General features: G+C 40.7%; 1 pseudogene; it reads right to left on the bottom strand.

The window, feature by feature from the left end:
- Positions 1-229: 229 nt before the first annotated feature.
- LOC102240581 lies at positions 230-2,081 on the bottom strand (annotated as a pseudogene).
- Positions 2,082-11,940: the final 9,859 nt, after the last annotated feature.

Genomic DNA, 11,940 nt, shown 5'->3' with positions numbered 1-11,940 from the left:
CAATATCTACTCAGGCATATTTTAGAGATATTGTGTGTTTGGTTCCAGACAACTGCAATAAAGTGAATATCCCAATAAAGCAAGTTCCACAAACCTTTTGGTTTCCCACAGCACGTAAGAGCTATGTTACCACTGTGCTCTAATCTATTTAGTGTAAGATAGCATTATGTCTAAAAAACACCCCAGTATACATAACTTACTTTGAAAATATTTTATTGCTAAAAAAATGCTAACCATCATCTGAGCCTTCAGTGAGTCATAACCTCTTTTTTGGTCTTGCCTCAATCTTGATAGTTGGTGACTGATCAGGGTCATGGTTGCTGAAGGTTGGGGTGGCTGAGATAATTGCTTAACATAAGACAACAATGAAGTTTGCTACATTGAAAGACTTCCTTTCACGAATGATTTCTCTGTAGCATGCAATGCTGTTTGATAGCATTTTACCCACAGTAGATCCTCTTTCAAAAGTGGAGCCGATTCTTTAACTCTGCCGCTGCTTTATCAACTAAGTTTATGTAATATTCTAAATATTTTCTTGTCATTTCAATAGTCTTCATCAGGAGTAGATTTTATATCAAGAAACCACTTTCTTTGGTCAGCCATAAGGAGCAACTTCTTTTCTGTTAAAGATTTATCATGAGATTGTAACTATTTAGTCACATCTTCAGGATCCACTTCTAATTCTAGTTCTCTTGCTATTTCAACCACATCTGCAGTTTCTTTCTCCACTTGAAGTCTTGAACCCTCAGTGTCACCCATGAGGGTTGGAATTTCAAACTTCTTCCAAAGTCCTATTAATGTTCATATTTTGACTTTTTCCCATAAATCACAAATGTTATTAGTTGGCATCTAGAATGATGAATCCTTTCCGAAAGGTTTTCAATTTACTTTGCCCAGACCTATCAGAAGGATCACTATCAATGGCAGCTATGGACTTACAAAATGCATTTCCTAAGTAATAAGGCTTGAAAGTCAAAATTACTCCTTGATGTATAGGCTGCAGAATGGATGCTGTGTTAACAGGCAGAAACAACATTAATTTCATTGTACATCTCTATTAGAGCTCTTGGGTGACCAGGTGCATTGTCAATAAGAAATAATATTTTGAAAGGAACATTTTCTTTTATTCTGAGCAGTAGGTCTTAATAATGGGCTTAAAATATTTAGCAAACCATGTTGTAAACAGATGTGCTGTCATCTAGGTTTTGTTGTTCCATTTATAGAGCAAAGGCAGAGTAGATTTGTCATAATTTTTAAGGGCCTTAGAATTTTTAGAATGGTAAATGAGCATTGGCTTTAACTTAAAGTTACCAGCTGCATTAGCCCCCTAACAAGAGAGCCAGCCTGTCCTTTGAAGCCAGGCATTAACTTAACTTCTCTCTCTCTCTCTCTCTCTCTCTCTTCAGTTATCCTCTTTAGCTATGAAAGTCCTAGATGACATTTTCCAATATAAGGCTGTTTTATCTACATTGAAGATCTGTTGTTTAGGGTGACCACCTTTGCTAATTATCTTAGCTAGATCTTCTGGATAACTTTCTGCAGCTTTTTCATCATTCTTTACTGCTTCATCTTGCACTTTTGTGTTATGAAGATGGCTTTTCCCCTTAAATCTCATGAACTAACCTTTGCTAAGTTCAAACTTTTCTTCTGTAGCTTCCTCATCTCTGTTAGCCTTAATGAAATTGAAGAGAGTTAGGGCCTTGCTCTGGATTAGGGTTTGGCTTAAGAGAATGTTATGGCTAGATGGATCTACCCAGAACACTAAAACTTTCTCCATATCAGCAATCAGGCTGTTTCATTTTCTTATTATTTGTGTATTCACTGGAGTAGCACTTATCATTTCCTTCAGGAGCCTTTCCTTTGCATTCACAAGTTGGATAAATATTTGGCACAAGAGACCTAGCTTTTGGCTTGTCTTGGCTTTCATCATGCCTTTCTCACTAACTTAATCATTTTTAGCTTTTGATTTAAACTGAGAAACATGCAACTCTTCCTTTTACTTGTACACTTAGAGGCCATTGTAGGGTTATTAATTGGCTTAACTTCAATAATGATGTGTCTCAGGGAATAGGGAAGCCTGAGGAGAGGGAGAGATACAGAGGAATGTTTGGTGGAGCAATAAGAACACTTACAACATATATGAAGTTTGTTGTCTTACATGGGTGTGGTGCTTGGCAAACAATTACAATAGCAACATAAAAGACCATTGATTACAGATCACCATAACAAATTTGATAATAATGAAAGAAATAATGATAATAATTACAAAAATTATTGAAATGTGACATAGAAACACAAAGTGAGCCAATGCTACTGGAAAAATGGTACTGATAGACTTGCTTGATGCAGGGTTGCCATAAACCTTCAATCCGTAAAAAGTGCAATGTCTGTGAAGCACAATAAAGCAGAGCTCAGTCAAATGAGGCCTGCCTGCATATAGGTCTAAATATAGGTCTTAGACACTCAAATCACTGCCATCAAAAACGGTCCCTGTTCTCTGGGAATCAGTCTGTTTCTCCATCAACCAACTGCTGCTCTTTGTCTTGAGCTTTTGTCCTATATTCTAGGGAAGTTAGGAGCCATAAGAACCGGAAGCCACAGCCCTGAGAGGCTGATTGGGAAGGAGACCGTCATCTCTGTCCAATGACCAAAGAGCTTACCTTCCTTAAGAAGCATCTTTTGCCTTTGCAGGGCCCACCAGATTGACCCTTTCAGGTGCTGTCTCCTTGACTTCAGAGCCGCTTGCTACCCAGTCTCCTGCCCCAAATTGGACTTCCTCCAAATACAATTCAAAGTTTTCTAATCTTCCTCAGTGAAAAAGAGAGCAGCAGTGACATGACAGCCTTTCAGCAGGTTGAGGCCCTTTACGTTCATATGCACATGGAGACCTATCTCAAATAGCCTTGCAGTGGGAAACCTCAGGTTCCTGGAAGATGGCCTTTTTCTGGCATTCCTGTTGCTAGGACACACATCATATGATTGATGTGTTGAAGGAACTAATAGTGAGGCTGGAGGCTTTGCTAGAAATAAATGATAGAGATTTATTCAAGGGTCTTAGAGTTTGCAAACTGGAAATACAGCTAGGTAAAAACCCAGAAGTGTCTCAAAGAAGAGAAAAAGTTAAAAGTTCTCTCAGTAAAAGTTAATGATTCTTGATAATCATGCCCTGCATTCTTAGCCCTATGATTTGTCCAGGATGGTTATCAGTCAGGTGACAAGTGGTCAGAATGATGGATGCCAGGTGGTCTGGAAGATGGGTGTCAGGAGGTCTGGTCTCATCCAGTGGCCTGGATAATGGATGTCAGGTGGATGTATATGTGCGTCCTTCAGGGGGTAATTAAGGGTTATCTGGAAGTCCACGTGCATATCCAGGCAATGGCACAGGACTGGAATGTTAAAAAAATAATGAAGTTCCCAGGCTAGTTAGAATAAGAATGGGATGGGTCTTTGCTCATGCCTCAACCTTCATAATGTTAACACTTTTAGCAGCTTGGTTAAAGTGACCCTATTGCTTTTCTTTACTCTTTTCTCAGATTCCAAGATCCTGGTTGAAATTCCTTTGTTTCTTTAGTCCTAAGGACATGCCTTCAGGTTTTATGTTTTAAATTGAGTCTGTGGTTGTGCCAAACAAAATGGGCTGACACTTTCAACAGGCTGAAAATTCACCGAAACATCATTCCTCTGTTAGTAATTCTGACGCAGACTTTCCATTCTGGCAAATGGCCCTACAGTTCCTCTCTTCAAGGTACTGGGTAAATGGGAGTTTCCTTGCTGACTTTTCTCAGCTCGTTTTTCCCTTTGACCCACCCACATGAAAATAATTTCTTGCCTATAAATAGCTCCTACTTTTTTCTAGAGTCAAGAGTTTGTTTGTAGGTTGTTTACTGGGAAGTCATCAGCCAAACTGCAGTAGTCAGGCTGCTCAGGGGAAAGCTAATTTCCTTCTGAAAACTGCAATTCTGAAAGCTGCACATATTTTATCTCCATCATCGATAGGAACCAACGTACATGTTTCTTCATGCTGAGTGATATATCAGCAAGCTAAATAAAAATGATCCTACTCTTGCAACTAAAAATAGATAACACTGGCGTGAACTGACCACACTGTGGCACACAAAATTATCTTACAGGATCTCTGAGCCGTCATCCTTCAACAAGAGGCCTGGGTGACTGCCAGTCAGAAGAAGCAAGCCATATATATTAAAACTCTTTGAATAGAGAGAAGAAGCAGTAGTTTCAAATAGATTCCAAATTGAAAGAGACAAGGGCAGATGCTTCCATTTATAGGCAATGATTTGCAAATGAGCTATGTCATACACAGGCAACTAGGTAGTGTGCTTTGGGGCATAGAGCCTGGGGCAATGATTCTCAACTGAGATGATTTTGCCCCCCATCCTTATCTCCATATTGGGGTGTAACATTTGGTGCTATTTGGAGACATTTTTGGTTGTCACAACTGGAAATGGGGATGCTATTTAAGGAGGCCAAGGATGCTGCTAAACATCTTATATTTGCATAGGGCAGTCCTCCACAACAAAGAATTATCCAGCCCCAAATGTACACAGTGCTAAGGGTGGGAAACCCTGCCCTAGAGAGTTAATTCTTTAATGATGGCTGATGATCCTCCTTTGCAGTGCCTGGGTGGCCAGATTGTTACTGGTGTATGTGTATCAGCGCCTGTTACTGCAGAGACTTGTCACTGGTCGATAATAAATAGTGGAACCTGTGAAACCCATGCCCAGTGTGTCTTACTTGGAGGAAGGGGTGGGACTTTAAGAGTTCTCCAGGGGATGGAAGGGAAAGCCTGCAGTGAGCTGGAGGTGGGCTGGGCTTTGCATACCCAGGTTTGTGGCATGAGAAGTTTGGATTGGGAAGAACTAAAGAGTTTGATAGAAAGTGACTGATCCTGTAAAAGGGAGGAGGGGAGAACCTGGTGACTTGGTGGCAGGTGGAAAGTTCTTTTTAAAAATATTTTTTTTATTGATTTCAGAGAGGAAGGGAGAGGGAGAGAAAGACAGAAACATCAATGATGAGAGAGAATCATTGATCTGCTGCTTCCTTCACATCCCCTACTGGGATTGGAGCCCATAACCTGGTTCATAGGTCGACACTCAACCGCTGAGCCACACCAGTCAGGCACAGGTGGAGAGTTCTTACTAGTACACTAGGTCGACACTCAACCACTGAGCCACACCAGTCAGGCACAGGTGGAGAGTTCTTGCTAGTACAGTAGATGGCTTCCTGTGCCCTGACCTCTGCTCTCACTTTGCTTACAGTGTGATGCTCCTGGAAGCAGCCACTCCTCTGCGGAGGGGAGGAGTTCTGCCCTCCTGGTTCTCCCTCTGATCACTGCTTCTTTTGCGTCTCGCTTCGATATGGACCTACAAGAAAGTGGTAACATGCCACTTCCTGGAAAATCCCTGGGCCGGCCTCAGCAAGTGAAGAGTATTTCTCCAAACTACATAACTGCTAAAACCATTCCCATTAAAATCAGGAAAAGATGAGATTGCCTGTCATCAATATTATTACTAATATTGGCTTTGAGATTCTAGCAAATGCAATGATATTTTAAAAAATGAAATAATTTGTATAAACTTTGGAAAAGGAGAAAAATAATCTCTTTTGCTTGATCTGCAAGGGTACACTTGGAAATCAGAGTGTCTAGTTGAAAAATACTAGAGTTAATGAAAGAATTATGTAGGTAATTATCTATAAGATAATTGCATACAAATCATTAGCTTTCCTCCATATTAGCATAAGCACCTCAAATGAATATAGAGAAAAGAGTTCATTGTCAGTAGCAGCAACAATTGTAAAGATTTATGAAGGCATACTTTGCTCTTGAATAGAAAGCCTTAGAATTATGAATAAACATTCCTAAAACTAATGTAAAAATTTAATCAAACTTTAATGAGAATCTCAATACATTTTCCCCTTGGAATTGGATAAAATAATCTTATACATCACATAAAAGAATAAATGTCCAAGAATAGTTAGAAAAATGTGAATAAAAAGAAGAGGGCTTTTCTTGAGTTGGAGTTGCTTTACCAGATATCAGAACAATTTGTAATCATATAAATATGATGTTGTCATAGGAATATATAACTAGACCAGCATAACAGAATAAAGAAACTAGAAAACAACTGAAGTACTTGTGAGGATTTAATATACTTCAAAGGTGATGGATTTTTAAATAAGTAGTGCTGGCACAACTGTTTCTTTATCTGGGTAAAGATAAAATTAGACTCTATTTTACACCATGTTCAAAAATCAAGTAAATTTCAGATAGAGTAAAGATATAAATGCAAAAAAGTACAACAAAATATAATAAAATCTAAAAAACTTTATGAATCATCTAGGCTAGAAGATACTTTCTTAACCAAGACAGAAGAACCAGACTCTGTAAATCAGTGAAATCAATAGAGACAATAAAAAATGTCAAGAAACTGCCCTGAAGACTGAAGGGTCCCAGGTTTGACTCTGGTCAAGGGCACATGCAGGAGGCAACCAATTGATGTGTGTCTCTTTCATATCGATGTTTTTTCTCTCTCTCCCCCTCCCTTCCACTCTCTCTAAAAATGAATGGAAATATATCCTGGGATGAGGATTACAAAAAATGTCAAGAAACAAAGGATAAATATGGAAAACTATAGCTCCAATATAGAAGACAAAAAAATTTGTCTATAATATTTGAAGAGCTCTTATCCTATATAATAAAGAGGTAGTATGCAAATTAACCCCCACGCCCTCACAAGATGGCTGCCTAGGACCAGGCCGGCAGGGGGGTTAGTGAGGGACAACCAAATGACTGAATAGCAGGCTGCATGGGGCGACCAGGTTGGCAGGGGGGCAACTGGGGGCGACCAGGCTGGCGGAAGGGGCAGTAAGGGGTGACCAGGCCAGTGGGGGTAGGGGCAGTTGGGGGTGACCAGGCCGACAGGGGAGGCAGTTGGGAGTGATCAGGCAGGCAGGCAGGTGAGCAGTTAGGAGCCAGCAGTCCTGGATTGTGAGTGGGATATCCGAAGGGTCCCAGATTGAACCAAATGACTGAATAGCAGGCTGCATGGGGCGACCAGGTTGGCAGGGGGGCAACTGGGGGCGACCAGGCTGGCGGAAGGGGCAGTAAGGGGTGACTAGGCCAGTGGGGGTGGCAGTTAGGAGTGACCAGGTCAGCAGGGAGGGGGCAGTTGGGGGCGACCAGCACACAGAGGCAGTGAGGGGCGATCAGGCCAGTTGGGGTGGGGCAGTTAGGGGTGACCAGGCAGGCAGGCAGGTGAGCAATTAGAAGCCAGCAGTCCAGGATTGTGAGCAGGATGTCCAATTGCTGGCAGTCGGACATGCCAAAATATATATACCCTTTGAGCAGCAATCCCTTTCCTGGGCATATAACTCACAGAAAAAAACACACACACACACACACTAAAATGTGGAACTCTACCTATTGATCTTATTGCAGTCTTGTTTGTCGTACTAAACCAGTGGTTCTCAACCTGTGGGTCGCGACCCCTTTGGGGGTCGAACAACCCTTTCACAGGGGTCGCCTAAGACCATTGGAAAACACATATATAATTACATATTGTTTTTGTGATTAATCACTATGCTTTAATTATGTTCAATTTGTAACAATGAAATTGGGGGTCACCACAACATGAGGAACTGTATTAAAGGGTCGCAGCATTAGGAAGGTTGAGAACCACTGTTAACCAACCAACCAAACAAACTGGAGACAAGTGCCACTAAGAGAGGAAGAGATTTTAAAAATTATGGGCCAATCTCATCCACACATATTATGCAATTTTCAAAAGAATAATTTAGAACTATGTTATATGATTTGACTTGGGGGAATTTCTATGACATATTGTTATTGAGAAATGCATGATGCTGCAAAGCTTGTGTAATATGATTTCCATTATTATTAAATAAGTAAGGACCCTTAATATATGTACAAGTGTGCATGTGAACATGGAGAAAAGATACTTTCTTGGTTTTAACACTCTGGGGGTAAGAAATCTGGAGAATGCCAGCAGCAGAAAAAGAAAAAAGAAAAGACTTTAGTACATCCTCCTCCCATATCTATGACATGATTCAATGTATAATTTAAAAATTAATATATTTGTTTATGTATTATGTACATATTTATTTTTATATTTGTGTATAGACATGTGTCCAAGATAGCTGGCTGGAACATTAACATAAATAATGATTTTCAAAAGTATGTTAATGCTACTTTATATACCATTCATTTGATCTTCGTGACTTCCTAGGAGATGTGACCTTTAAATGTCAAAGCCCACAGGGCTCGCTGCCTGGCTCCTGTGATGGACATCTGCAGTGAGATGCCTGGATCAGGCCCTCTCCCTCTTTGTGTGAGTGTATTTAGGGAGCTGGACTTGGCTGCTGGATTCTTCCTGCCTTCAGGGCTCTGGATTTCTCCAGGCTCCTTTGTGATATGCTTACTCTTTCAGATACAATTCTCCCTCTTAGATGAAAGGGAGAGCTTCAAGGCTTTACATGGCTGTGGGTTCTGGACCCTAATCAAGGCACAAGTGAAAAGAGAAGCACCAGTCAAGGAACACCCATAAGGGCACACATTAACAGAGCCACTCCAGCCAATTTTCAGACCGCGCAGCCTGAGACTAAATATTGTTGTTTCAAGCCACTGAGTTTAGAGTGTAACACAGAATTCATGTGACATTAATGATTGATGTTATCCCCTTAGACATGTCAGGATAAAAAGAGACATGAAGATTGGAAATCCAGGTTATGCCTACATTTGAGAGGACCTTAAGTACCAAGTTATGGAGTTTAGACTTTATTCTGTAGAGCACCCATGACAATTCATTTTAGAAAGAATACTTTGGGGACAGTGTAGAGAATGGATTAAAGAGGGCAAGACTAGAGGCCAAAATCCAACTGGCACACTTTGCAAGAATCCATATGAGATATGCCAAGGACCTGAATTAGGGCATGGGCAGTGACCATGAAAGGTGAGGATAGATTTAACCTTGAGACTATCTCCTGAAACCACTTATCTGTTTACCAAAGGAATTTGTGGGAAGAGGAAGTCTCCTACTGCAGATGTATGCCTACAACCAGCCAGGAAGCCTATTGGTTGGAAGGGTTGGGTTAATGATAAAATTTCTAGGCAGATCTCATTATTCACTCCTCCTGGATCTATGGGGGAAAATGCAAGTTAATCCGTAGGAGTTTGGATAAATCTACTATCCTAATGCCTTTTAGGATACATCTGAGCCTAAAGTGGTGTTGAAGGGTACACCCTATTTTCAAGAGAACATTCCCTTTGCATAGATGTAGATAATTTCCCTTCCTTTCATTGACCCCACTCCAGGCATTTCTTCCAAAGTTAGGGGAGGGTGGGTTAGCTGTGGGTTTCTTTAATAAATGAACTCTCAGATGAAGTTCACAGGTCTCCCAAGGGAAGCTTCACTGGAATAGAGCCAAAGGCTTCCTGAGAAACCATTTCAGTTTCTAACAGAAACTTAATGAGTTAAAATGAGTATTCTAAGTAGGACAGGTTTAGAAGACCTTCTGCCTCACTATGGAGCCATCTGATATCTTTTATACATTAACATAGTAGCTGAGAAGAGTCTTGTGTTGTTGCCTAAGAGTGGGAGACGCCGTAGACCAATTGTGATTATCATTCCTACATGTTGGTACAAAGATGTGTATGTTTCTCACAAGTAGGAGTATGCTAAACAGAGCCTAATAAATACTTGTGAATATGAAATGTTCATAGATGAGATTGGCTTAGTCCACATCTGTCTGACAGAATTACAAACTTTATATTCTTAGTTGTCAAAATGGAGTCTGGGAAATGTGTAATGAACCTGGGATTTGCAAATGTGAGAGCCTCAGAAGCATGAGCATATCATGTCACTTCGCTGTGTTGTGATCTAGTTTCAGGCCCACTTGTGATATACTAAAGGGCAAGTCATGGCTTCCAGGGCTCAGTTTTGTCATATGGAAAACTGTTTTCTATAAAAATTTTCTCACTGGTCTGTCGAGAGGATTAGCTAGCAGTTGCAAAGCACTTACAAAGACCTTTGAAAACTGGATAGTGGCTAACAGGTACAGGATGACAGCCACTTCCTCCATGTTAGGGCAGCATGGGTTAGCTGTGGGCCTCTTTGGTAATGAAACTCTCACGCCTGAGATAAAAAAATTAGGAACAAAATTTTTGGTGTGGTGTGAAGTGGCAGGTCTTACTACTGATGGTAAGATTCGGGGCATCTATTATCCAGGAAACTGATATGATTTGAAGAGAAGTTGAGTAAGCAAGAGAGTGAATACAAAGACCCACTCTAAAACCACAACCACCTGTTACCTCAAACATCACAGCAAAGATGGCTTTGCAGTTATCTTCTTTGGAAACAGTGCCGTTAAGTCAACAAGGGCTGTGGATGCCAGCGATGGCAGAGACCATTCAAATCCTGTGCACATTAGCCTCCAGTGATAAGGAACTGGAGTCTGTCATGCGGGATGCGGTTGTTCTGACAGCGAAGCACAACACTCCTACTCACAAACTGCAGTCAGACATTGAGGCTTGCTGGGATTTAACACACACCCATATTTCTGTTGTGTTTCTTGTTTAGATCCAGAGGCTCTGCCCTGGGATATTTCGCAATGTGAGTGCAGGAGAGATCTGAGGATTCTCACTTGGAGGATAAGGAATGAAGCTAAAGCGGTGAAGTGACTGCCAAAGGTCATAGGGCTAATGTGTGGTCAAGTTGGAGCCCAGCACCAGTTCTTCTAATTCCCAAATGTTTATTAGTTAAATGGGGCATGACAGCCTCTTTGCAATGCAATTACACCTTACTTTTACATGTCATCACATCAGGAATCACAACTGGACACCTTCTAATATTCTCCTTTGTGACCTTGGACAAATAAATTTGTCTTTCCCTAAAACCTCAGTCTTATTATACTGTAAATAGGACTAATCTCACTTATCATATCTAAAATTTAGGCCCTTTGAATTTAACCTCCCTTAAATTTTCTTAAATCAATTCTATCGGTTATCTCTTGCCACACTAATGTTGCATAACAAAAGCCACAAAATCTTAGCGGATATAATGATGATCTTGTTGGGGGTTAGGGTACCCACTGTGACTATTAGGAGACAGACTTGAGCCAAAACTCCTTCATCGTCCAACCTCCACAAAACCCTACTCTGACTGGTGGGCACAGTAATGCGTTGGATCTTTAGGAATTAAGGAATACCCAGTAATCTCTGCCATGTCTGGTTATTTTTTTCTTCTTCAGTGCATAGTCTCTTTGATAAATGGCCATCAGTGCCTTTGGGGAAAGTTGGAAGGAAGATTTGCAATATAAATTTTTTGTTTATGTAGCAGGGTTCTTACTCCAGGGGACCTTTCTTTACTTAAGGCGTTCCGGGCATATATACTATGCCCAGTTCAAGTCTGAGAATTGGTTGTGATTTAGATTATTTTGATGTAAGTTGGCATAGTCATTCAATTCTTTAGTGTTTATTGTATCTTCTTATGAGTCATACTTTGTACCTTGCCCTCTTGAGTGTGCTGGGACTCGAGTCTATTCATAAGAGCAGTAAAGATAGGGGGACTAGGTCCAAAGAAAGATTAGCAATTTCTTGCAAGGCAAAATATTTCAGGCGAGGTAATTACAGGTTCTTCAGGCAAAAGGAGATTAACCTCCTTAGACAAGGGAGGGGGGGATACTTCTACTTGGCAAAAGAGGTTTAGTAGAGTTTAGGGGTTCAAGTCACCCAGCTTCATTGCAATTTAGTCATAAATCTTCATTCCAATATTCAGGTTTCCACTGTGCCAGTTAATACTCTAACTTTAACCTGGGAAATTCTATAAGTCAATTTGCACTGTAATTTAGCCACCTAAGGGAGTAGTGTGGTTTTGGAAACCTTGGACCTAAGGCTGTAGGTCCTGT

The sequence above is a fragment of the Myotis brandtii genome, unplaced genomic scaffold (genome assembly GCF_000412655.1).
Source record: "Myotis brandtii unplaced genomic scaffold, ASM41265v1 scaffold596, whole genome shotgun sequence".
NCBI classification, from domain to species: domain Eukaryota; kingdom Metazoa; phylum Chordata; class Mammalia; order Chiroptera; family Vespertilionidae; genus Myotis; species Myotis brandtii.
This window is presented reverse-complemented; position numbering and strand designations above follow the sequence as displayed.